Raw genomic sequence first — 24,029 nt, 5'->3', positions numbered from 1 at the left:
TCTCACACTTGAAGTGTCTTTGGCTGAATTAATTCTGTAGCCACTTTGTCTACTCCCAGTTTGAGTGAGAACCTGCTGTCGAGGTGACATTCCCATAGCACTCATTTTTGAACAAAATTCTGCAGAAAGCAGATGAAGCAGCATAAGAGGCTGCTGTGTAGCCTCAAATTCTAACTTATATTCCCTATTTTCCCTAGCACTGTTCTAAGTGTGTTGAAGATTTTGCCTACTGAACATGTATTAGGAAGCAATGAAGTGGATCTTTTTCCAGTTATCCCATGGGATATACTTGCAGAACATTCAAACTAATAGATGGCAAGTCTTAGAGAAGGTGTCAAGTGTAGATTGCAGGTGTGATCCCCTAACTTTCAGTGAAAAGAGTACTGGTCTTACAATCATTTTGATTCAGCAGGGATTTCTGTCCTAATGTCTTATTTTGCTGTTGAAAATAAATGACTGCTATATGTATAAATCTGCAGAAATTAGGCCTTAAAAAGCCTCCAGTGCAACATTTCTACTGATGAAAGAAAGATATGGGAACATCTACCTAAACAGAGAGAAGTCCTGAATCTTTAACTTAAGAAGCATGCTAGTCCCCTAAATTCTTGATTCTGGCATGAATTGCGGTGCTAAGAATTCTTCCTCAAAATAATATGTAGCCAGCATGTAGAAATCACTGATATGACAGATCAAGTGAGAAGATCTGTTTGGTGTGGCGAGCTCCTTTCCATATGTTTTTTGACACCCAACATTGTGGATAAAATATAGCAATAAAGAAATTGCAGGAATTAAATGGAAAGAGAAAATATATTGTCCAGTAAATTTGAAAATTTTCATATAATTAGTTTGCTACCTTTGTTTTTTACATGTTAGAAAGCAATTAAGAAATGGATGCTAAAGTGTATAGGTGAAGTACAGAATTATGGCTAATTTTCTAATTTTATATTAATTCTAAGCAGAAGATAATAAATGAACCCAAGACATGGCTTGGGTTCATTTAGTTTCACAACTGGAAGACACCAAGACTATTAGCTACATCACTATATTTTGAAAAATTTATCACAAGGGTTGTGGTATTTTCATAGATTAACACTTATTAAAGAACAGTTTTATGGAGACCAACCTTGATTATATAAATATATGTATAAATGCTGTTTTATTACAATGCTATCTTCCTTTCTATTAATGTGATTTTAAAAAAAAGTATTAAAAAATTATATATACAAAGCTCCTAGTTCATTGTTATTTATAAGGATATTTTTGGTTTAGTTCAGTTTCATTTTAAATGATATGACAAAACCAGTGCAAATATAAAGAGCAAGGACTCCAAACATCACCTGTGCAGACATTAACATTCAAAATATCAGCCTAACACCTTTTCTGTCCAACACTGAGTTTACAACTGGTTTTTAATTTTTTTATTCTGTTGTCAGACACGATGTTGAAATATTTTTATGTTTGTTTTTAGCTTTGCTGTACTCCAAGAATAATTTTACACTTGTCAGTTTCTTCTGGCATATTTAGAGATTTCCCAGCAGTACGAGATTTCCTGCTTTGTGTTGCTCTCCTAGGAAAGATCAGGTGAGCAGTCTTCAATGTTCTCCCTGTCTTACTAACTACTTATTTTCATTTTTATTTTTTTTTATTCCCATAACGATGCCTTCTTATTTTCTTCTTGTAATTTCCTTATCAAAAGTACCAACAATTGCCTCCCCCAAAAGCCTACAGTTCTATCTTAAAACTTCTGTTTCTTCGTGACAAAGTATGTGAGAAGCTTTGACTCATTTTCAAGCACAAGAACCAAAAAAAAAATGTTGCCGTATTTTCGAAGAGCCTCCATAAGTTAAAAAGAAAAAAAAAGCAAGCAACCAAACAACAACCTCAGCATCATCTTATTATGATTCCTGGCAGGAATTCTTCAAGCCTTTTCTAAAGACAGCAAAGGTTCAAATGATGATGATGATGGTCATAACAGGACCTTTGTGTTTCTCACCACCCATACATGCATTCATTTGTTCTGTTTAATTTCGTGTCACCTGGTATTTTCCCTTTTGCCACCCAAATGCATAAATGATAAAGTCTGACTCACAGTTCACTGGTTTCAAGGGCTAAAAATCAGAGACACAATGCTGCAATTTATGGTCACTTCTCTGCAAAGTTCTCATTTCTTAATGACCCATGGTGGGGTTGCTGTGGAACTGTTTACTTGTGTTTATACACTCTCTCTCACTGTGCCATACATCACTCCTGAATGTCCATTTGTGTTTACCCTTCAGCAAACTCCACACAGTGCAAAATTTAGCAGTACATTTTTCTATGTGATAAGAAAAGTGGAAAACATATTAAGCTGAAACTGAAAACATGTACACAGCATGCTCAGGAATTTCACACTGGATCCAAAATGTAGGTCTGAGCCTTTACAGATTTAAAGAGGACAAATCAAAGATTTCCTAAACATTTCTCTTCTACGACAGGATCAAACAGCTTCAGTTAAGAGCAATAAATGAAGGAATTCTGGGGTCATCATAAGGTAATATCTATTGCATGGGCAAAGATCCTCTAGACGTTTTTGGTATTGAATGCTTTAAACTAGCATGATAAATTTGATCCTCACTTGAAAATACATGTAAATATAAATGATTAACTTCAAGCAAAGTCCATTGGAATCATTGGAACTTAAGTACTCACTAAGCATGAGATAGCTGGCAGAACAAAATGCAATGATAAATGTTATGCTATTGAAGAAGGAACTTTGGGTTTTGGTTTTATTAAATTCAGTGGCTGTCTAACAGACACTACATACCCAAACTTAATTATTTTACCAGTGTTTGTAATGATGTTATGAAACTTCCTCTATTAAAAAAAATAGAATAAGAAGCAAACAGAAAAGAAAAAACAAGAACAAAGAAAAATATATATTAAAAATCTTGCTAAAGTAGCAGATTATGCTGGAAGAAAGGTGTTATGCTTCTATCTATATATTTCTTTTTCAGAAACATGACCTAATTTTCTCAGTTTTAAAATGCTGATAATGTGAAATATTTGTCAAGCACTTAGCAACTACAGTATGGAGTGCTGTAAAAATACCTGTTTTGATCAGACTATATGTTGCATACAGGCCAAAGATTCTGTCATGGAAAATTTACATACATTACTATTGGAACTAATCCACTCTTCCACCTATTGGCCTAGGATGAGCTACCTGTCAGGTTATAATGCAGATGCTAACACAGATGTCAATTACAGTATGCTTGTGGCTGTTTGGAGTATAAAAAACATGACTTAATTTTTAATGCTATCAAGTTGCCTCTTTCCATGATAATTAAATTCATGTAACAAAAATAAAAAGCAAGTCCTGAACTAAATTCTGCACCTGAAATATCATGAGATTTTTGAGAGCGAGGAAGGTGTTGACAAAATAGATACTGGTTATTTTCAGGCTCTAAAACAAGTACTCCTCCAGTTATGCTGCTAATTTGGTGGTGGTGTTGTTATTTCTTTTCATTTACCATGGGGAAAAAAATCCCTTCTTATCAGCATTACTTTTAGCCCTTAACAACAAATTCTTAGCTAGTACATTCAGTTAAGTTCCACTGAAAGCAATAGCTTCCCATGTATTTACACCAGGGCTATAATCCAGACAAGGATTTTAAATCCTCGTGTCTGCTGGCCTGTGATAACTGTGTCATCTCTTTGTGACATCCTGTATCTGATAGAGGCTAGACATTTAATAATGTGTGTGGCATCTAACATGTCATCTTGTTAGAAAAGGAGACAAAGCTGTAAAGACCCTTATCTGCAAGCTTTTATTTTTAAGATAATCAATAAACTCTTCCATAATAATTGTACCCCTGCAGGCTTCAAACAGCAGACACTGGTCAGAGTCACAGTGATCCCTCTCTGTTCCCCAGGCAAATGAGGTAAAACTTCAGAGGGACTCTCCTGTATTTACAATCACAGAAAGAAGCCAGACAGGGAATCAGAGTCTGAGACTTTTCTGCAGTTATGACTAGAATCCCCTGTGCTGAGCCTCTGCATGCCAATGCTTTTCTCTTCTGTTCCAGCAGCATCTTTCAGCGTGCTGAGAGTGTGCATGGGGTGATGCTCCCACTTCCAGAGTCTTGAGGGAATTTGACAGTCACAGGAAACCATAACAAAAATCTAGTCTCACCTAGTGCATGGTCATTAGGTGTTAGGATCTAAATGGGGAATCTCTTTACAAAATGGCAGTCTGGTATACATCTGCCATAAAACACAGGTGTCTCCTCATTCAGGTTTACTCTTGCCTTTCTCTCTGTGATTGCTATCTTCTCTCACTTTTAACTTCTCTCTCCCAGTGACTATCTTATCCCACCATCACTTCATTTATACACTGCTTAGCACAACAGAGCACCTTCTTAGTTAGCACTTAGAATTTACTGCAACAAAAGTGATTAATAATGACATTAACAGGAGCAACTTTACAGACTGTGCATTTTACTGTGTGATAATTCAAATCCCAGCATTCTGACAAGAAAGCTTAGTTAAACTAAAAGGTGTGAAATTAGTCTGCAATTTTCCATATAACACATAATTTATTACTCTTATAAGTAGGTGATAATGCTCAGAAATGCCTTTACAAAATTGAAAATGCTCAGAAACAAAATTTTGTATGCTGGACATTTTTACATCACAAATAATCAAAAGGTACCTTTGTAAATATATTCTACATACTCATATAAGAAAATTTCTTGATACGTTGGCTGCTAGATAACAAACTTAACAGTAATACTTTATTCCTCTCTGTAGTTTTGGTGAAGATAGTACCTAGTTCTGTTGTTCAGGTTGTTTCAGAACTCACATGAAAGCAAAGCTGCTTTACTTATGTGAAAAATTGATACAGTGAACTAAGAATATTCCACATGAATGTAGGATTTGCTTTCAACTTCAACTAATATTGAAATGTACAGGATTATAATCATCGGATTGTTTTGTCCCTCAGTTTTGAAGTTTCATGCTTATTAAGGTAATTTAAAGGAATACTCCCAGGAAGGAAAGACGTGCAGAGCAATATAAATTATTTCATATGTTGCATAAATATTATCAAAAGTGGTTTTGCAAGATTGGCCAGATATATTGGTTTGGTAAGATATCTTCAGAATTCCTGCTACAAGTGCACATCCTCCATATATCTGAAATGCAAAGTTATCATTCTGTTTATGAGGGTTAGAAAACTCAGTAGGCAAAAAATCCTCTCACATTGTAGATTTGCATTTAAATTTGATTTTATTTAAAAAGAGAAGCTGTTTTTTCTGTTCTGTGTTAGTTTTATAATAAATTCCAGCAGAAATTCTCTTTTCAGTCAATCATATTGTGGATAAGAATTTATAACCACAATTCTCCAAACATCGTCACACTTATCTTCATACCTAAGTAATTCTGCTAAGTTCAGTGTTTTGCTGATAAATAGAAAGTTAAAAGGTGCATGTAGGTGTATGTAGGATTGATTACTTAGTTGTCTGAATATCTTTGTTCAATGCAGCAAGCATCTCATGACTCCACACAGCTGTCTATTCATAGAAAATTAAAGAACAGGTAGTTCTACTTCAGGTAGAAGTGAAATTAAAAACTCCTAATTAGATCTTGTGTTAGCATCAACACTAACCTTTTTTTACTTTTAACATTCTTAGTAGCTTGTTACAATCCTCGTGATACCTGCTAAAGGCTGTGGAAACTAGTAAAATAGTGATATTCTGTACACATTTTATTCTTCCAAATAAAAGAAATGAAGTTTTAAAGAAAAAGGTAGAAGTTAATATTCAAGTAATGCCTGGCATTTCGAGGACTGCAATTTTTACTAGAATCAAATTGAGGTCACATATAATTTAGTTACAGCAAAATTCTCCTCATTTGGCAAAAGCAGAGGCAAATTTTTGCATATGTATTTATTCTGGAAGGACATACAGAGAGAGAAAACTTACAATTGGAGAAGCATTTTAAAACTGCAGCTATTTATTACTTAAGATGTTGTTCCCTGGATTAGTGAAAGGAAAGAAAGAGAATCTCAATTACAAGTGTTATCTGTTATGTATATTAAAAGCTTTCCATTTTCACTGGTGACAACCACAGCATACACATAACTATTAACTAAAAGCCTTTCATAAGGAGTGTATTAATAGCATTTCTCCTTCTGGTAGGTATAAATATTTCATCTATAGCTCAGGAAGACTTCAAATAGTTAAAACCGTTAGCGATGTCATTCTCCATTCTCTTACCATGCTACTTCTCACAGAAGCTTTACAGCAAGGAAGCCTTAGACAGGTGAGAATCAGATTTCACTGCAGAATAGCACACTCATTAAATGCTTTTCCAAATGTCCCCTTGTCATGTGGTTTTCTTGGGTTTGGTAATTAGAAGTAAAACTGGAAGCAGTGCATTCTAGCTTCAAAGGGAGACATAATAAGACAGAACTCAGCATGGCTCTCTTATCAGAGACACACAGAATCATGTGGGAAAAAACCTCCAAGATCATTGAGTACAACCTTTGACTGGCCACCATTTTGTCAACTAGACCATGGTACAATGTACCACTCCCAATTGTTTCTTGAATGCCTCCAGGGATAGTGACTCCATGACCTCCCTGGGCAGTCTATTCCAATGTTTAACAACCTTTCAGTGAAGGAATTCCTCCTGACATCCTACTTTAACCTCCCCTGGTTTAGCTTGTGGCCACGTCCTCTTGTCATGTCACTAATTGTCTGGAAGAAAATATCAACGCCCATCTTGCTACAACCTCCTTTCAGGCAGCTCTAGAGAGCAACAAGGTCACCCCTGAGCTTCCTTTTCTCCAGGATGAACAACCCTAGTTCTCCCAGCTGCTCCTCACAAGACTTGTGATCCAGACCCTTCATCAGCTCCATTGCCCTTCTCTGGACACACTTTGACACCTCAATGTCTTCCTTGAAGTGTGGGCCCCAAACTGGACATGATACTGCAGGTGTGGCCTCTCCCGTGCTGAGTACAGAGAATCAATCACTTCCCTGGTCCTGCTGGCCACACCTTTCTTGATACAAGCCAGGATGTCACTGGTCTTCTTGGCAAATCTCTTATCCAGATCTTATCAAGGTCTTTACCCATCCTGCCATAATCCTGTCCTTAAAGGTATGGGAGCAACCCTCTTTTCACAAGAATTGGTGCAAACCTCAACCACTTTGAATAATTTGAAAAGCATTTTTACTTTTGGTATAAAAGATCAAAAAACGTATTGTGATTTCCTGTCTATGCTATACTGATCAGCTAACAAGTCCTAACAGGCATTAGATCTTTGAGGAATATAAATAAATATATTCTACTAAGTCATTAATTTCCATATGTAAGTTCTCAAAAAAGAATCCATTGATAAGTGTAAATGCTTTCTAATAAGTGAGAAGAAATAGTTCCAAGTATCAGTGAAATGAAATAGCAAACTATGCACAGGCATATTAATGAATATTTCTGGCTGTCTTAACACAGTTGTCATTGACATTCAGCACTCAGCACTCACCATGCAGCTTCAAATAGATTACATAAAAATGATGGAGAAACAGATGATAGATTATTTTTTGAGAGTCAAGCCCTACAGGAAGAGGGCTATCATTTCTCTGATTTTTGTACTCCTTCAGGATAAAGGTCACACTGTAAAGAAATGGAAAATGTCCTCCCATTCAAGTAACAGCAGGATCCAACTGCGACCAACTTGATAGATTTAAATGAAATAGGGAGCAACAAATGCTACAGTTACTTAGTCTAAAACCTCACTTAAAAATCCACTCAAACTTGCAAACAATTCCCCACAGGATATTTAACACCAAAGCTGCCCTCCCGTGTCCAAAAAAAGAAAAAGAACAAAAACAACCTTTTCCAATTAGGCAAAATGAGATCTCACATTTGAGGTTTGTTTTCAAAGTGCATTGAAGAAAAGAAAAACCAACCCAACAAACTAAACCCAAAAAGTGAAAAAGTAACTAAACAGAAGTCATCAAGAAATTGACCTTATAATACAGCACCAACCCAGGATGTGTAGGAGCAATTCAAAGCCTACAGAGCCTTAGATCTTTTTCCCTCATATCTCAGCTGAACAGTCATTATTGTACTGAGTAATTCTACTTTCCCCTACTAGCCCCCCCACAGAGGTAGAGTTGAATTATCTTGGTAGAACGTAATTCATTGTCAAAACAAATATGTTACCATGCCAAATTTAAATTGTAATAAAATTAGGCTTCAAGCAATAACAAAACCAAATGAAAAATGCTAGGAATGAGAATTATTTTGCTTCTGTCATGAGGTAAACTCATGGTTCAATTAGCAAACAAATGCAGCTTGAAGCATTCCTATCTCCACCCAGATTTCAGAGAGAGACTGATGAAAGCAAATCCTAACCATTAACAGCAATACATGCCATTTTCTGTGAAAATGTATGCTACAGGTAATAAAAGCAAATTGCAGTATTTGTTGGGCTAAACCTGTATAGTTGCTAGATGTCAAAGTTGATATGGGATATCTGAAAAGCACATACACATACTGAAATAATTTGCCATTCAAATAGTGTCAAAATACTTAGGTACTATTAGGCAACTAATTTAAAAATACTGCCTATCCAACATACTGTTCTCTAATGTACCCCAAACTGCCTGGGAATATGTGACTGAACACTCTAGATTTCTGATCATAAGACAATATTTTGTAGCTCATATCATCAGAATTCTTTTAATGACCTGAGGATTAAAACAATGTGAAACTCAAGGAGTCTAACACTTTGTCCAGAATATATAAGTCAAAATTCAGATGTAGAACTGAAGTCAGTTATGTTCAACATGTACAATATATATTGGAACCAGACTCAGAGGAAATTAGTCGGGAATAACCCAGTCATAAGAAGTAGTAATTAAGCCAAGGAGGCAGTCAAACAAACAAACAAAAAAAACAAACAAAAAAGAACCCAAAACCAATCAAACAGAAAAATTGCTATCCCATTTGGTTTGTAGAGATAGGAAGGAAAACTTGAATTTCCAAAACACAACTGATGCTGAAAGATGATGAAAAACTATGATACTTTATCAGAGGAACTTGTAAAAAAGTTCAACGGAGACACAAAGGCCGATAAGAGGATTAAAAGAAATGAAAAAAGAGAATGCACAAAAAACTCCCAGAGTTGAACCTTGAAAAATAATTTTTACAGATAGGTTACTACAGCACAGGTCCATAGGCAGCAGAACAGTGTAGACTCCATTTTTGAGAATGGGAAGTGAGCAGAGAATTTGCACCACAGCAAAGTCCAGGAGAGCAGATATGACAGATATGCTCATTATTGCCTACATTAAGGAGCACAAGATCTAATACAGTTACCTAAGCTATTCAACAGTGAGGAGAGAACATCCATTAAATTTTGCAACTACTAAATTAAGGTTTTCTATAGAGAAACAGGGCCAGGAGTAATACAGTGTCACTAAGTCCATATTCTATTTATTTGATTTTACTCTCAGGACCACTCTGGTGATACACCTTTAAGGCATTAAAAAATAAAAAATCCTCATGTATTTCAATGTGTTTCAGTCCTCATGATTTTTAATGCCAGAACTTGGCAGTTCTGTTTCCCAGATGACAGAAAAGGATAAATCTGAGAGTCTCATCATCTCTCCTACTAGGGGAATGAAGACTAGTTTTATTGGAAAGGCAACATTGTATTTAAAATTCCCAGTCATTGTCATGCATGAACATTCACAACACTTCCCTGACTTAACCAGAGCTTTTGAGTTTCTACAGACTCTCTGTGATGTGGTTTGTGCAGGAATCGTCCTACTATACACATCTTTTAAAGTACAATTGAGTGCAAATCACAGCATACAAGAATCAAAACTTTTTTACCTCATTCCATGGTCAGTGCCTGTTTCCAGGCCTTTTGTGACCATAAATAAAGCTGGCCATTTTTAGAATCTGTTATCCTAGAACTCAAATATCAAATGCTAAAAAGTCAGTGTCAATAAAGTTGTCAAAGAGACTACTCACACAGAAACAGCAATGGATTTTAGAAACAGACACATCACAAAAGGCTGCTTATTCACATCGTGTCTACACCTATGTGAATTTAACAATGACATCTTTATGAGAGAAAAGCATTGTCAATCATCCTAAGACATTCAGACGAATGCATTAATATTGGTAGTAATTAAATTTATTATAAGGGCAAGTCTCTTAAGACAGAAATAGGATCTAATTTTGCCACAAAATTCAGAGCATCAGTAAGAAATAAAAAATTGGCTTAACAAGACAACTAAGAGGTGTAGGACCCAAAACCTTTGTACCATTTATGTCACTAAAAATATTTCAAATCTATGAATAGGTACTTCAAAAAGACTAAAGACAGGAGAGTGCTTCATGTTTCACAGAAAGTAGAAGCAGTACCTAGGTAAAACAAAACTCATAAATAAAATCTGTGACAGGCTTGTTTCAACATTAAATTTCAAACAGGAATTTGCTCTTCAGGGAGATATAAAATTAAATATGTAGAGTGCTCAGTGCCATAGGCTATGAATAACTTTTTGGTTTTTACTCACAACAGAAACATTTTGAAGATTACTTTAGATCTAGACTAAAAAAGTCAAACTGATTAACACTGAGATGATAAAATAAATGATGACAATTTAAAATTCATTATTTTGTTTTGAAATTTATCACCTATTCAAACAATTTAGCAAAGGACACATACTTGTTTATGCATTACTTACATTATGCTATCCTTTAACAAAATTTTTATCCAAGGAACAACATATATGCTCTTCCAAAAGATGGTGATTTAATAAACTTGAAAACTTCTGTAGATATTTCTAATGAGTTCTGCCTTTTTTCTAGTTGGACAGTAAACCCACCAGCTAAATGTTTGATTTTGTGAGCCATAAATGAAAGGAAAAACATCCACTGGTTTCAGAGTACAGTCAGCACAGAATCTTTAACTGGCCTACTAGCTGATAAAAAACAACAGGAAACCCAAAATTATTTATGTCTCATTCACCCAAAATTGATACTGAAATCAATGAAAACAGCTACAGAGCTTAATATAATAAATAAATAAATAGAAATGTAACAAACAGGATGATTGAAAATGGTTAAGAAATTACAGCTAGGAACCAAACTGAGCAGCAGCACTATTGGTTGCTTGAACTGGTATATGGGGAATCATACCATTTAATTGTAGAACTAAAATGTTACTTTAGTAGACTTGTATAGAAGAAAAATTTATATTGATATGCAAAATTCTGTCCTTAGAGGCATTTATAATTCAAATCTTACCTGCTGAGTTCATAGCACGTAAAATGCAGCTTCGCTATGATCTAACCAATATGACTGTATGTAGCATTAACTTCTATGCCTAATATACATAATAACCCATAAAACAAAATGCAAATAAATAGCGCCCTTGACGGCTAAATTATAGAGGTAGGGAGCATTGGAAATTTTGGAACATGCTTAATAGTGCATTTTACAACTCTACTCATTGTTTATCCTGCCTTTCAGTGTCATTCAGAAAATATATCTCTATTGGTAATGTTCTCACAGCAACAGGCAAAACTTGAGAGAAGTACCATGCCCTGTTTCTTGTGGAGCTTTGGGAGTTGAAAACAATAATGAAAACAACAAAAATTTGAAAAGGGAAGTACAGATAGAAAGAGAAAAACATCTCTGAAGTTCTGAAATGAAGATTCGTGACAAGATTTACAAATGGTTTTTAAGTAGGTTCTTGCTCAGATGGGAAAAAAAAGGCCACATTTGGAATATAACTGAAGAAAAGCATCTCCATCTGCTCTCAGAATTGGAAATGGGGATTTGTAAATGAATAGGGTAGTATAGCTTTGTGTGATTCTCAATGCACCTTTCTTGTAGCATAACCTCAGGGTGACAATGAAGCTCACAAAAAAGAATCAGCCACATTTCTTAGAAAAAAAAACCTCTTGGAAAAAATATGAAGGTGGACTCCAGGTACTGTCAGGTCATCCTGTGCAGAGATATAAGACAACTATGACTAAAGTCAGCTTCATTCAAATTACTAAGATTTCATAAATCTTAATCAGTTGGCCAGAAGAACTTGGTTTCAGTATGGTACTGGTAAGCAGGGTTGCTCAGACTTCATTTAATTTAAAGCCAAAATATCGTTTTAGCTGCACACTGTACAGTGTCTTTTCAAATATACATGTAGAGATTAGCAGAGATTAGGGGGAGACGTAGAAGTACAAAAGGAGCTGGAAGAGAAGGAAGAGCAGCAGCAGAGTTTTTGTTCTGTGGCGGTATTCCACAACAAGCCCAGAGCCAGTTACAAAGGAGAGGCAGCACAACAGAGGAATGTGAGATTTGAGCAGATAGTTTGGACTAAAGGCAATGTTTCCTGTTTTTTCTAATGTATATGTCACTGTGCTATAAGATGTTAGTTAAAATATATTAATCCCTTGGAAGAAGCACAACAAGGGATACCTACCAGTAGCCATTGCAATAGCCATGGAGTCTGACAAAAGTTATCACAAAACTAGGTTCAGGCATTAGCAGCTTTTCCCTTGCTGAAAGAAGGTACCAGCTTTGTCTGGGACAGCTTTCTTCAGCGTAGCTAGTATGAAGCTATGTTTTGGGTTGGTGCTGAAAACAGTGTTTTTAATATAAAGATGTTTGTGTTGTTGCTGAGCAGAGCTTGCAGCCCCTCAAGGCCTTTTCTGCCTCTCAGCCCAGCCCACCAGCAGGGAGGCTGGGAGTGCACAGCAAGTTGGGAGGGGACACAGCCAGGACAGCCAACCCCAAGTGACCCTGGCAACACTCCATGCCATATGACACCATTCTCAGTATATAAAGTGGGGGAAGAGGGGAAGAGGGGCATGTTTGGAGTGATGGCATTTGTCTTCCCAAATAATTTTTAGGCATGATGGACCCTTGCTTCCCTGGGAATGGCTGAACTCCTCCCTGTCCATGGGAACCAGCAAATGAATTTGTTGGCTTTGCTTGCATGTGCAGATTTTGTTTAATCTCTTAAACTGTCTTCATCACAACCCATGTGTTTTCTCACTTTTACCCTTTCAATTCTCTTCCCCATCCCAGCAGAGGGGAGTGATTTTATGGGGCACAGCTAACAGCTGGGACAGAGAGATACTGCCCAAAGACTGTTTTTCTTTTTTTTGGTTTTTTTTTTCCTCACTGTTAGGTAGCTGTGATTCCAGTCTTTATTCCAAGACTTTACTGACAGTTTGCAGCACCCCTATTCTTGCTGGATGCACTGGGTAAAACACAGGCTTGTAACTTGAGAAAAATGGATTCACATGATTATCTGTCACAGCCTTTCATCTGATAATGAGAAAATGTCTCAGACCTCTAATATTTCAGCCCCCACGTTCTAAAGCAGTGTGGGAGAATACTTCCCTACTCCAGTAGCATGACACAAGGGCAGAGACATTAAAATCTCTGAGGTGGACAGATATCTCCATGAATGCATGCTATAAACACATAAAAGATAACAAGATAGAGATATAACCTTTTAGACAATCAAATGTCAGCATAATTAATATACAGCAAGTAGAAAAAAATACTAAATAAACAATGTGAAAATCCACAGTGACAAATACAGGTGTAAATCTGGGAAATACAAGGAAACCTGATTACGCTAGATAAAGAGAAATATTCAGCACTGAACTACAGAGGTAATCTCAGAGCAGTGGAAACATTACTTTATCCTTGCTTTATTTTTAATTATGTCTAACTGGCCAGGGCTATTGCGTGCTTAAGAGAATTTTAATATTTCCACTGCAGTTTAGGTAGAGGTAGCAAACCCCATGGACTTCATCTCTAATCTCTTCCTTTACCTATCTGTTTAAAGACTTCATCAGCTAAGTCATTCATTCTCCACGCTCTTTATAGTATTTCAACCTATTAGACATTATTTCAGCCTATTAGACATTATTTTAACAGAAAGGGTTGCTAGTTCTTCTAAAGGGAAAAAAAAATGAAAAAAACGAAGCATAGACCCCACTGTGGAAAAAAACCACACTTGTTATTACAGTGACACAACACAGGATCTATTCTAAAGAAAAAAAACTAAATGCAGAGGAACTTCATGTTTTCAACTTTCCATGGTGATGTCTCTGGTTTGAATGCAAATAAAGTACAATATTCATTATACACTGTTTTCAGTTCTACATGGAACTTTACTTCTCAGTGGCGACTCCCTGGAAAACCTCTTCCTTTTCTGTGGAATGGGAGAGGGAGAGCCACTTTGAATGGCTACTTTTTAAATGTGAATACAATTCATTGTAAGGGAATAAAACCTATAGGAAAGGATGAATGTAGCTGAATTCTACAGCAGTCAAAACTGTCATGAGAGTAATAATTGTGGATTTAAATTAAAAGTATCAGTCACTGAACAGGTTCTGCATAAAATTTCCTGGGAACCAAAGCTGCACTTAATTATATGATGCAAATTATAATCTTTGATCTTCTAATAATCAGCATTTTAATCACTTTAAAAAACAGTATTAGATAAGTGTCTTTAAAAGGACTTTTTTATAATGGAAAACTTAAAAAACACTCTGAAAATTAGTGAAAATCCATCTCAGTCTGAAGGAAAACAAAACTCCATGCAGAACTGTTCAAGTAAATTCTGTACTAGAGTCTTGTCCAGGGTGTCTTTAATCGTACTTTCTGAAAATATATCCAATTAATTTTCAGGAATCAGTGGCTCTAAGAATCAAATAGATTTCATGTTCAAATAAGGGAGAAGAGTATACTATGTTTTTAAAATGTTGGTTTTTAAAAAGCCTCTTGGAGCCTGGCCATTTCTCTTTTACTCTTTAGAACTGTTTTCTGACAGCAGGGAAGTTCTGAGAAAGTAATGTCCTACACAAGACTTAGAGAAATCAGAGACTAAAGAGCTCTTATATGGGGATCACTTCCTTTTTATGTCTTGACTAGTTCTCTGATCAGCAGGGGGTTTGTGTTTTTTTTTTTTTCATTGTGCTTTCCTAGAGCTGGCAGATTTACTGTCTGAGTACTCTTTAATCTTCAAAGAATATTTTACACTTTTTAAAGAAGAGCCATCCTTTACATAATTTCCTTTAGATTAATTATTTGTACCCTCAATGCCTCACACCTAAATAAGTCCCAGTGAAGAGAGCAGATGAAAGTAGTCAAACTTCACCCAGACAATTACAGGGAAAAATACTCTATCCTAAATAATAAGAAAAGTTTAAAATAAAGAGCCAAAAAATGACAGTAAATGCAGAGAAATTTACTGTAGACTATCTTCTTTCATCAACTTCCATACAGTCAAGACAGATGCATTCTGTATATTATTATACTGGAAGTGATTCTTGAACATATTTATTCAAGGCTTAGCTGAATCTCCAGGGCTTAAGAATTTGAAATCCATTGAGATTTCTTGCAAGTTATCAAAATATATCTATAAGGAGAGGTCAAAAGCCCAGGGTCATCAAATCTTAGACCAACTTTCTGGACTGATTATCAGGTAAAAAACAAGATCATTTTTTAAAAACATGTATTTAATACTCCACCAATAAGTTAATGGATAAGCATACAGAAGGAAATACTTTTTGAACACTGGAAAAGTTAAGCTTTTGTTTGATCAAGTTCTGTATGTGTTAGCCATTAGACTCAAAATTTGGAATAGTGCTATGACACTGACCAGCCAGCTATTCAGAAACTTCTATTCCCTTCACATTCTCATCCCTACCCTAAAACAGGCTAGATTCAGTTACAAAAGTAAACTGCTGAGTTTGTCCTTTTAAGTATAAATTAAAGTATATTTGAATCCACAGCATACTAAAATCTAGTCTTTTAACACAACAGCAGCAAAAGCACTCTATTAAACAGCATACCTCCCTGTGAATCAAATCCCTTTCAGCATATGTTGTTCAAAGTCCAAAGGGCAATCTTCTACTTACATCCCTACTCATTTTTCACAGCATCTCCCAGACGTGAGCGAAAACCTCCAATAAAATAACAGTCAGCCAAGTTTACAAAGGTCATTTGTATGGAGGTAGCATCAGTAGTAAAAGGACAGACTATAAAAAGAATCTCAAACTCTACTCTTCCTTGGAATCCAAAGTATCACTAATCTTTTATGAGAATTTTTAAGAGAAAAAAGTTGCAATAACGTGCTCTTGTTCCCGGTATTTCTGAACATGGAGATATTTCAGAAAACACTGACAAGACTTGAGGAAGGATTACTGAAAAGGTGACCAGAATAAAGGACATTTTTTAAGAAGAGCTTTGACAAACATTTTTATTGAACAAACATATTAATGAGCAAGTATTTTCAACCAAAATACTAAGTATAAATGCTGGAGTGAAAAGAATGCTAACATATTGAATACTTATCATGGAAAATGCCAAAGAGAATTTATGCTGCTATTCATGGCATGGAAAGCATTTCAAGAAAATGCCCCTATGTAGATACTAGTACACCATAAAATACCAGTGCTTCATTAGCATCAATTTATCTGGCATAACAAAAATTAAGCCGTGAATGAAGCAAAGCTAATTCAGGGTTGAGGTGGACTCTCCAGCACAGAAAGAGTCTTAATTTATGTTATGGAGTTTTACCAGTGTCCCAAGCATGTTTCTGCAAGGTTTACTAGTCCTCTTTTAGGTTTTCTAGTTTTTTAGTTTGTATTTTTTCTTTGTCCTCATCCTCTTGGTCACACATTTTGCACTTTAAAGCTTTTATTTACTTCAATGCAATCCTATGCTGCATTACAGTTTTAGCAACTTTATATCTCCATTTACTTCATCAGACACAACCTTTCACAGAAATGTTTATTACAGTTAACTATCTCTACTAACTAGGTATACAAGTGTGCTGTTTCTCCCTTGCTTTGTCTCCTCTTTAATTTGGGAGTTTACAGGGATGCTAAAGCAACATTCTACTGAAAGTGTAAATATGGTGCTTAGGGAGATGGTTCAGTGGTGGGTTTGGCCATATTAGGTTAATGGTTGGACTCAATGATAATACAGGTCATTTCCAATCTTAATGATTCTATCATTCATTGGTTTTTCATTAAGATGAGGATTAGTAAAAAATGTTTTTTTCTTGATCTTTCTGGAGGCACAGTGACCACTAATATTTTAGTCACTGTTAGTTGATGACTAGACATAATTCTGTTTCTAAAAACTCATCTGTTTTTTTTTTTCAGCTGAAGAAAAATGATTTACATATCTAATTTTTAATCAACAGCCCCAAGAATAAAACGAGTAAGCATTGAGGAACTATTCTGTTTAAATTTCACCTTAACATTTGTTCTATTTATATGTAGGCAGAGCCTTCCATAATGGCCACTTTGGGGGGTGCTGTCACCTCCTTGATCTTGCATCATTTGTGTTTTATGAATCTCTTTGATTTTTCTGATTGAAAATGTAATGGTAGTGTTCTTATGATACAGCCACTTGAAACTAATGGATGATGACCTTCCCTTTCCTTCCCAAGTGTAAGAACATCTTAATACACATGCAGTTCTCAAATAAAAAAGCTGTTCTGTCCCTCCCTGTTTAAGGCACATGTGAAGTTTAATTCCTGGAATTCTATGAAATCTGGGGAAATTAATATTCTGTCATCGTTATCTTTCATTGTTTATCCCTGAGATACCTCTTTTGTTTGTTTGTATTTAACTTTTTCATTGGGTAGGTGTATATTTGGATTACTCCTGACATTTTAGTAATTACTTTTCACTGACACAGATTTTCTTACTAAGATGGAAATATAACTGTGGTCACACACTTCCTGGTTGATCTGGCTTGTAAGTACTAAAATATAAATCACCTTCCATCACACTATTTTCTACCTGAGTGAAACAAATAAATCCTGAAATTTTTTATACTGAGAACAGCATGGATAATGAAAGATGTTTCATACAAGTAACATTTCCAGTTTTAGGTGGATTTACTTCAGTCTTCTTCAGCTTGCCTTCTAGCTCACATTCAGCAAAGATTTTAGTAAATAGAGTGACAGAATTTCCTAAAATTTAATCATTTGGTTGCTGGAATTAGTGATAGGTGCAGGAAATTGTTTTTTCAAGCCCATTTGTGCCAGAAATAGAAGTCTAAGGGGCTGGTCTTCCCTGAAATATAGTAGATATTATAGCTAACTGTTTTGTTACTTACATTAAAAATAAAATTATCAGAAATCTATGTGAGTAGTAGAAATAATTTATTCATTAAATACATTGAAATACAGAAATGAATATATAGGTATGAACACAAAAGGGACAGAGACAAGACAGGGGTGTTTAATGCATTAATTCCCACCATCTTCAACATGGAGGATGGGCCAAGAGGGTCTCAGTGCCCTGAGGTGGAGGACCATGACTGTGAGAATGATCAGCTCCCAGTTGTTCCTGAATTTTTGTGGGATCTGCTGCTCCAGCTGGATCCCTACAAATCTATGGGGCCTGATGAGATTAATCCAGATTCCTCAAAGAGCTAGCTGATGACACCTCAAAGCCTCTCTGGATGATTTTTGAGTGGTCTTGGGAATCCAGAGAGGTTGACTTCCAGTTGACTGTAAGCTAGTTAACACAGTCCCAATTTTCAAAATAGCAAGAAGGAGGAACCTGGAAACTACATGTCTGTCAGTCTCACTTCAGTGTCTGTTAAAATAATGGAAAATATTATTCTGGGAGATATTGAAAAATGCTTGGAGAACAACACAGTCATCAGTCACAGCCAGTGTGGCTTCATAAAGGGAAAATCCTGCTTATCAAACCTAATTTCCTTCTACAACAGGGTAATCCATCTCATTGATCTAGAAATGCAAGGAAATGGATTCTTTTTGGACTTCAGCAAAGATTTTGATACTGTCTCCCACAGAAACCTTCTGGGCAAAGCATCAAGTTCACAGCTAGATAATTGTGTTATGTGATGGGTGAGCAACACACTCATGAGTTGGGCACAAGGGATTATAGTGAATGGGGTGACATCAGGCTGATGTCCTTCACTAAGCTCCATCCTCAACTCTGTGCTCTTCAATATCTTCATTTATGACTTGGATGAAGGACACAACGAAATACTAAGTTTGTCAAGGACACCAAAATTAGGTTGATGGAGGAGCCATCAACTCCCTCAAGGGCAGAGAGACCCTGCAGAGAGACTTTGACAAATTAGAGAAATGGGCAATCACCAGCCATATGAAATTTAACAAGGGCAAGTTCCAGATTCTGTGCTTGGAATGGGGCAACCCTGGTTGTGTGCACAGACTGGAGAAGGAGAAGCTGGAGAGCAGCGCCATGGAAAGGGACTTGGGGGTCCTGGTTCAATGGCAAGATGAACATGGGTCAGCAGTGCCCTGGCATCCAGGAGAGCCAAGCGTGTCCTGGGGGGCATCAGGCACAGCATGGCCAGCTGGGCAAGGGAGGGGATTGTCCTGCTCTGCTCTGAGCTGGGGCGGCCTCACCTTGAACCCTGTGCGCAGTTTTGGGCAGCACAATATAAAAGAGATATTGAGTTATTAAAGAACATCCAAAGGAACAGTAGAAGGATGGGGAAGGGTCTGTAGTCCCTTATGAAGAGGAGCTCAGGTCACTTGGTTTGTTCAGCCTAGAAAAGAGGAACCTGAGGGGAGACCTCATTTTGGTTTTCAGTATCCTCACAAGGAAAAGTGGAGGGAAAGGCACTGATCTCTTCTCCCCGGTGACCTGTGACAGGACTTAGTGAAATGGCACAAAGCTGAGACAGGGGAAGTTCAAGCTGGATATCAGAAAAAGGTTTTTCACCCACAGGGTGGTTGAACACTGGAACAGGCTCCCCAGGGAAGTGGCCACAGCACCAGCCTGTCTGAGTTCAGGAAGCATTTGGACAATGCTCTCAGGCACATGGTGTGAATCTTGAGGTGTCTTGTGCAGGGTCAGAAATTGAACTCAATGATCCTGAAGAGTTCATTCCAACTCAGCACATTCTATGGGTCTATGATTCTAAAGACAACAGAAAAATTTTCCCATTCATTTTTATCCATGACAAACTACTGAATCAAGGAAGAAACTGAAGAATATTATTATGTGTGCTTGAACAAACTTGAACAAACAAGTCATCTTTCCAATGGCACAGCTTGAAACAGAAGCAGAATCTTGATTCACAGCCTCCTGTGACAGCCACCAGACAGAGCTACTACTAAAATGTTCAAGGTCATTTACTTAATTGTACTTATAATATTATTGGGCATTAGCTCAAAATGATTATGCAGAAAATTATTGCTTATGTTCCCAAATTATCATTTGCTCTGAAAACTTGTGTAGAGCAGAGAAGTAATGTCTGTGTGCCTCCTTCTATAAATAAATGTCTACATCTCAGTTGCAACACAGTAAGTACAATTAAGCAGAAGCACTGAATGGTTTGTCTCAGAATGGAGAAGTACTTCCTAAGAAAACCTTTTACAGAGAGCAGATTCAGGTAGGAGTCTGACTTCACAGACTTCAAAATTTTGTGTCTTGCAGGCTGACAAGAATGCAAAATGACATTATTTCTATTACTCACATAGACTGACAATGACTATTCTATTTAATTTCATCATCCTTTTTGTTAAATGGTTTTACACATAATTTTTCCCCTAACCGTTATAAAGCAGAAGTAAAATAAGAGAAAAGCTTGTTTATTGTGCAGATGAATGAGCAGTAGAACAAGTTGCTCAGAGAGGTTGCAGAGTCTCCCTTTTTGGAGATATTAAAAAATCATCTGGATGCAATGCTGTGCCATGAGCTCTAGGATGACCCTGCTTGAGCAGGGAAGTTGGACCAGATGATCCACTGTGGATCATTGAAACTCCAGTTCAAATGACTCCTTCTAACTTCACCCATTATGGGATTCTGTGAAAATATATTTTTTAACAATTTCTGTGCTGAGCTTGAGTACACAGACTTTCTTATTATAAATAAAACCATTACCTGGAAGAAAAATCAAATTATGTCAATAAGGTGTATCAATGCCAGAATTCACTTATTAAAAATGTTAAGCATAAGAATCCTTTTATTATAACTGTTTTATCTGAAAATTGGTTCTCTTAACAAGATTTAACAAAACAGTCATCTGAATGTTTTCTCCCCAAAAATCCTGGCCAAATCATTCACCATATGGAGACTGTCTTACTGTCTTTAAAATTCAGAAAGGTAGCTCAGAGGCTTTACAATTTCCCATGGCATGATTTTAGTCGTTGGATAGTATCCTGGTATCTACATATGAACTGCTGCACATTTTCATGTGCTACTTTAAACATTTTTTTAAGAAAGGAAGATAATAAATTTCAATTTAAAACAGAAATATTCCAAACCTGAATTGGTAGAGTCAGGGCTACTTGTCATATAAGACATTAAGTAGATCCCACTAGGTGTGCTGAGCAATTGACCATATCTAGTCTTTAAAAAGACATAGATTAGCTCAACTGTACTCTCTGGGGCCTAATGCCTTGGCAGACTGATGATGCTGCAAGAAGCATAGACATAAGGTAATTACCTCTTTCTCTTTGGTTTTTTTTTTATTTTGGGTTGTTTTTTTTTTTTTTTCACATGTATAGCAGCAATTACATGTTAAGTAATGTACCACTAATAATCTATCCTTTTCTCACAGACCTAATGTGACCAGGTACAAGCTTGGAAGGGACCTTTAAAAACCCTTTAGTCCCTGCCATTCGCATGGATATTTTTCTCTAGATTTGGTTTTTCAAAGTCCTATCCAACATGGCCTTGAACACCCCCAAGAATCAGGCATACACAAATTCTCTGATCTGTCCCAGTGTCTAGCCAGCCTCATTGTAAATATTTTCTTCCTTATGTTCAATCTAACCCTGCCTTCTTTTCAGCTTGGGCCTATTGTTCCTTTTTCTGTCACTACAGGCCCTGGTGAAAAGACCTTCTCTGTCTATCTTGTAAGTCCCCTTTATATATTGAAAAGCTACAATAATGTTTGCCCAGAGCTTTCCCTTCTCCAGCCTGAACAATTCCAACTCTCTCAGCCTGCCTCTTGAGGATAGATGTTCTACCCCACTGACTGTTTTCATGGTCCTCCTCTGGACCTGCTTTAACAGGTTCATGTCTTTGTTTTACTGTGGGCCACAGAGCTCCTCTGTTGATTCAACTAAATAAAGGATGAGATTTTTATCATTGTCATCTTATTCAAACAGTCTGTGACAACTGGCACATTCAGGTGTCTTTTATAAACTCCAAACAAGACAGTTGGATCTTAGATTGGTTCAATCCAAATCAATGAGATGATGTAGAGAGGCAAACTCACAAAGCCAGATGGGCTCCACAGTTGGAGTGAGCTCTAAGAAAGATGTGTGCGAAAATTAGTTAGAACAGTGTTGCACAACCACATCATTCAGAAACTCATGTGAACACACTCAATTTATAAAGCTGGTGTTCTTCCCCATTCACAATTCACTTATCATTGTAGCAGGTCATTTAAATATAATTTTTTGTTTAGCTCAGTTATCTAATTTGTGCCCATGCTTTGTTTTATGCCACAGAATAGTCTTGGGATGGAACATTTAACCCTTTTTCTTTAACAGATGCTTGAATTTTGCATTTTTATTTTCAAGTCTCTTGTACTGGGCAAAGTCCCAGAAAAGAAAGGAAACTCCAGTTCAAATGACTCCCAGTTTTGTAACTTGAAGGAAATATAAATATTTAAGGCTTTCAACATACTCTTCAATGTTGATAGTAAATTTTTTGGAATATATTAAATTGTGTGCATGCATAAAGGCATCGCACATGTGGATACAAATTTTCTGCATACAGGAGATCACAGAGACAGAAACACAGACACAAATGTTAATGTATTTCTCCCAGTATCACAGTAATGTAATATGGATGGTAGCACTGGGATAGAAGCAAAATTTTTCTTTATTCTGAGTGACTACTGGTGTATGAGGGAACAGTTAAGAGAGAGACTTTGCAGAAGAGGTACAGATTCAGTGGAGTTAACAGACACAAGGGATAAAGACTTTAAACTGAAAGAGCAAACTGAGAATAGGTTTAGATTAGATATTAGGAAATCCTCTTCACTGTGAGGTTGGTGAGACACTAGAAAACATTTTCCAGTGAAGTTGTGGATTCCCCATTCTCAGAAGGGGATCAAGAGTAGGTTGGAGTGGAGTTTAAAACAATCTGGCCTACTGAAAGGTGCCCCTGCCAGTCTGGAACCAGGTGATCTTTAAGCTTGCTTCCAATGCAAACCATTCTATCATTCTAAGATCCCCTTTTTTCATCTGACATGAAAATATGGCTGTGTATGGGCAAATTTTTCAACTCCTGTCTCTCAAATGTATACAAGCTTTACATGAATTAATAATCAATTTTGACAGTAATTAAAAATTGTTATGAAAATCTAACAAAAGGTATTCTGAATGATGATTTTCAGAGTTGCTATTATTTTCTCTTTGTAGAAGTACAAATGGCAAAAACCCCAAAAACCCAGAGTATGAAAAGAGAATTTAATTAATACTGCATTGTGCCAGAGAGTACAGACATACTAAGTCTGTGTATAAGGGGTAGCTGAATAAGGAAAGAAATGGATTAAAAATGCTAATTAAGGTCCAAATCCTTATTTTCATATTGGAGCCCTCAGCCCATTATTTCTTACCATAACATCATACCTCACTTCAGGTTGGATTATAAATTCTAGGAGGCATGTACATAACAGATAAGCACTCTAGCAACAGAAGTTAATAACAATAATGAGTAACTATAATGAATCACGCCTCTGTTGGGGAGGTCCAGTGTATCTAGGAAAGTTACAGCTAACATTTAGACTAGCTCTAAATTCCCCTAATACTGAAGACATTGTAATTCCTTAAGCTGACTCCACTTGAAAGTTCATATTGTCATGCACTTAATGACCATATTGACTTTTAAATTTTGGAGACTGTTACCAGTTGATTATTGCAGGTGTCCCAAAAGCATAGTAAGTAAATGACAAAATGCTACAGAAGAAAATTAAACTAAAATAAGATTTCTATTTGCTTTAAGAATGATGCAGTTTGGAGTGTT

At 36.4% G+C, this 24,029-nt stretch overlaps 1 protein-coding gene across 3 annotated transcripts in view; it reads right to left on the bottom strand.

Annotated features, from left to right (window-relative positions):
• NKAIN2 (sodium/potassium transporting ATPase interacting 2) overlaps window positions 1-24,029 on the bottom strand; it is a 518,775-nt gene that overhangs the window by 259,736 nt on the left and 235,010 nt on the right. The gene's annotated exons all lie outside the window — the stretch shown is intronic.

Source organism: Agelaius phoeniceus, chromosome 3, assembly GCF_051311805.1.
Source record: "Agelaius phoeniceus isolate bAgePho1 chromosome 3, bAgePho1.hap1, whole genome shotgun sequence".
Classification (NCBI taxonomy): domain Eukaryota; kingdom Metazoa; phylum Chordata; class Aves; order Passeriformes; family Icteridae; genus Agelaius; species Agelaius phoeniceus.
Note: the sequence above shows the minus strand (reverse complement) of the source record. Positions and strands in the feature narration are given on the sequence as shown.